We start from the raw sequence: 5,094 nt of genomic DNA, 5'->3' as shown, positions 1-5,094 counted from the left end.
GGAAACCTGAGATGCAACGTTAACGCTTTTGATAATGTATAATACCAAGGAGTGACAGAATCAAGTCAGTAGATCGCGAGATCTAAGAGAGCTAAGAATTCTGATCAAAATTACGTTGACTTGGTCCTGCCTCTTCGTTCATTTTTAAACAATAAAGCTGTCACTACGACACATAGTAATCATTAAAAACCGCTTTTACCTGGAGGCACGCTGCCACCGGCGGTCCTCGTCTCCTGTCTTGCTATCGGGAACGCTGACACCGGTGACCTGGTACTCTACCTGAGCGCTGTTACCGGCTGTAGAAGTAATCCCTAAGCCTCAATTACGCCGGATTATCCGAACGATTCACGAGGATCTCGGTCGTTCAGTTCACCAACGTCCTCGCCTAGAGGTGGGATTTTTCAACAGCTGGAGTCGCTCGTCCTTACGTAGAAACCCGACCTTAAAAACCCTTCCTGTGCAGAGGAGGATTCACGGGAGAACCCAATCTTCTGGACTGGTATCAGTGAGGGTTGGCAGTTGATTCCAGTGGACGTTCCATCCGTCCAACCACCTAGTGGAAGCATCCCGTTCCACGACCCTCGTTACGGGTATTATTCTGAGGCCTATTTCAAGGCCACCGGCAGAGACACGTACGCACCAGCGGAGGCGAAGAAGCTACGTCAGAAAGGGATTATTTGGGCCGACTTATGGGGACCATAATCTCCACCATGGGGAGTAGATAAATTTTTTGCATCAAATAGAAGAAGGTCAACAGCTGACGCACCTGGGGTCTATCGACACCCTAACGACGTCAACCTAGTCAATTTAAAATTATTCTGTCTAATTAGTAGATAAGCTAGAATGTAACACAATCGATTTGAAATTTTCAGGAACGTTGACGGCTAACAAACTCTTCCGATTGCCGCAAGAACCATCTCAATGTTTATTATAGTCTACTTCCCCTAATACTAAACTAAGTGGCAAAAAATTGCCGTAGTCGAAAAAAAAGTTGAATAAAATAGAGAAAAATCTGGTGAATCTTCCGGTACAAAAACCAAGCAAAAAAAGTTCTAATTTTTTTTGTTATTAACAAAAACGTTTTGCAAGTAAGGTCTCAGTCGACTTTAACGGAATACTGGATAAAGATTTTTCCCATGCAGTTAATGAAATGTACAAATTAAAATAATTCAATCTTTTCTGAACCATTTGGTCACAAAGTTTGTATGAAAATGTTAATTATTAATAATGAAAAAAATTATTTAATGTAATCAACCAAAAAAATTCTAGCCTAACAGCTGCCATTTGTACCGACCTGGTCTGCGCATCTCCATAGTGGGGAGAAGTTGCACGCGTCATCACGATTTATTTAAAATGCCAAGCGCGTGAACTATTTTATTTCAGGCAATCATTTATTTTAATTTTATAAATTCAATTAATTAATTATAAATATTTATTACTATTGATAAAATTATTAAAATTAATAAAATATACGGTACTAATATTTAAAAAAATGTTTGAATTCTACAAAAATTATAAATTTCCAAATTATCTAAAAATTATTTCAATGTTTTCGCGACAATTGAATTATTTTATTCTATTTTGAATTACAAATAAATCATACTCGAAAGTAATTCAAGCTGAAATTATTAAATATCAATTAATCAAATTGTAATTAGAGACAATAATAAAAAATAGAATTGGTAAGATCCTCGTTCTGTGATTATTTTATAAAAGTAACTACAAGCATATAATATTAATAATAATAATAATAATAATAATAATAATAATAATAATAATAATAATAATAATAATAATAATAATAATAATAATAATAATAATAATAATAATAATAATAATAATAATAATAATAATAATAATAATAATAATAATAATAATAATAATAATAATAATAATAATAATAATAATAATAATAATAATAATAATAATAATAATAATAATAATAATAATAATAATAATAATAATAATAATAATAATAATAATAATAATAATAATAATAATAATAATAATAATAATAATAATAATAATAATAATAATAATAATAATAATAATAATAATAATAATAATAATAATAATAATAATAATAATAATAATAATAATAATAATAAAAGTATCAGAAGCAAGAATAATTGGCGAAAAATGTTTCAGAGAGAAACAGATACAATAAATAAAAGAAAAAATGCTAAGTTTTAAATATTGTAAATAATCTGGCTATTAAGCTTATGAGAATTTAATAAGATATTTCATTACTACCCTAATTCCAAATTACAATTTTAATATTCGTAAAAATATCTGAGAATTATTTTTTTAATTTGCTTGCTACTTATTTTATAATTCATATTTAACATCAGGGTCCATAAAATTTTTTTATTAATTTTATCAATTGTAACAAATACAGTAGACTGGTTATAAGTTATATTTCTGTCTATACTCTTACTTACAGGAAAAAATTAAATTGACGTGAGAGTGAGTGAGCGTCCGATGTAACTTATAACCAAAGTTGACTGTACTTAATAATTAATTAATTGAATTTATAAAATTAAAATCAATGATTGCCTGAAATAAAATAGTTCACGCGCTTGGCATTTTAAGTAAATCGTGATAACGCGTGCAACTTCTCCCCACTATGGAGATGCGCAGACCAGGTCAGTACAAATGGCAGCTGTTAGGCTAGAATTTTTTGGGTTGATTAAATTAAACAATTTTTTTCATTATTAATAATTAACATTTTCATACAAACTTTGTGACCAAATGATTCAGAAAAGATTGAATTATTTTAATTTGTACATTTCATTAACTGCATGGGAAAAATCTTTGTCCAGTATTCCGTTAAAGTCGACTGAGACCTTACTTGCAAAACGTTTTTGTTAATAACAAAAAAAATTAGAACTTTTTTTGCTTGGTTTTTGTACCGGACGATTCACCAGATTTTTGTCTATTTTATTCAACTTTTTTTTCGACTACGGCAATTTTTGGCCACTAAGTTTAGTACTAGGAGAAGTAAACTATTAGTTAAAAAGTTATAGCGAGTTTACACACACACACATACACACACACACACACACACACGCACGTACACGCACACGGACACCCACACACACACACACACGCGCGCGCGTGCAGGTGCTTGGATATAATTCTAAAAATAGTCAGTATAGCTTCCTTGGACCCCAAAACATCGACATCTGATGAAAACTCGGTTTTCGAAAATCAGGTTGGAAACCATAACTTCCTGAATTTTTCAAAAATCGTTGATTCTCTTAGCGGGATGTAAGAAATCAAAAAATTCAATGAAACAATAAAAAGTATGTTAACAACTAATTATTTTTCATGTTTCGTGTTCTATCTTAATTCGTTATGAAATAAATTGGTGGTGAAAATTGAAATATTTTATTATTAATATCCAATGGTCGCTTGAAAATGTTCAAAAGACAGAGCACTCGGAAACATTCAAAATTTTTGAGTGACGTTTAATTATTTAAATTTTGGGCTAAAATTTTCAGCATATTCATTATTTTACAGATATAAACTATTGCTACCACGAGAAAGAAAAAGTTAGAAAAAAAATAATTCGAACTTCAATCACTTTTCGAATTTTTCAAAATTTTTGAGCAACCTCTTAAAGATTCCTTATTGGGCTGATTTTTGGAAAAGGTTCTGAAAATATCTTAAATCAGCGAATTTTTATATAAGATTCGAAAACAAAAAAAAAGATGAATTTTCTGGGTCACTCTACTATCCAATGTAGTCAATTTTACTATATTATTTTTTTAGTCTACTCTGTTCTGTCTGAAAATGAAAAAAGAAATTTTTCTGATGGCATGAATATTTATGTTATATTAGCAATAGACTTGAAAATAATAAATAAAGTAGTGCGTTTATTTGATAATAATGTTTTAATTTGTGAACAAAGTTTGTTTTCATCACTGCAGTTGAATTTTAAATAATAATGCAGAGCGGAAATGCCTAGTCAAGACGTTAAACTGAGTTTACTTGGTCCGTTTTAGCTGTTGGGGTGTATATAATGTATATGGTATACCTGACGAATAGAACAGAAATGTATACTTGCTGCAGCATGTACCGTGACGCATGTAGATATATACTGGTGGTAACGGACGGCTAACATATACATTGAGCATTCCATTTGGACTCTCTTCAAGCACTTGACGAATGTCACGACTAAAACCCATCAGCTTTAAACTTATCTAGTGGACCCATGCTTGTGTTAAGTTCGTATCAGGTACTTATCACCTTCTATAAATCTATCAGACCGATACCCTCTATATATATTTTTCCCGTTCAATGTGGAACGATATTTTAGTTGGAAAAATCTATAAAGGACACTAATAGATGAGGTTATCAGCGGCATGCACACTTAACAGCTGTCTCTCGACTGGTTTTCATCTAAATCAATAACGGCTAATTTTTTTTGTCATCACTTATCATTCATTAGTTTTTTATTTTAGCGTTTGATTCAGATAACCGGTGTTATTGACTAACGGAAAAAAATGTTTTGAATTTTAATCCTGGTTAACTGTACATGCTCGACACTAATTGGTGTTTTTATATATAAAACTGGCATAAAAAAAATATTCTAGCATTCAGCGATTTTTATATTTCACCACTATGAACATGAATAAAAATTATTAAAAAATCTGAAAAACGGTCGACCATGTAGGCCGACCCGAAAACATTATTCTCTGCACGGAGAAAACGAGTCTCGAAAATATAGTAATAATTACAATATTTTAGTAAAATTTACTAACAGAAATGAATAAATACATTTCATTTTGTAATTATTCCAAAACGTTTAGTAAAATTTACAGTTCAGTAATTATTACAATATGCAGATTTTAAAAATTCCTATACGCAATAGATTTTTTACTATCATGATTGAATTTTTTTTAAACAGAGTTGTAAATTTTATTACATTAATTTTTAATAAATACAATACAACGGAAAGTATATTTTACAAAGCAATATAGTAAATATTACATTTCTGATTTTTGATAAATTATTGAACGGAATATAAATTTTGCTATTCATGAAATAAAATTTACTACGTGTATTATGAATTTTATTATGCGCATAAGA

This window comes from Microplitis demolitor, chromosome 1, assembly GCF_026212275.2.
Source record: "Microplitis demolitor isolate Queensland-Clemson2020A chromosome 1, iyMicDemo2.1a, whole genome shotgun sequence".
In the NCBI taxonomy this organism is placed as follows: Eukaryota; Metazoa; Arthropoda; class Insecta; order Hymenoptera; family Braconidae; genus Microplitis; species Microplitis demolitor.
This window is presented reverse-complemented; position numbering follows the sequence as displayed.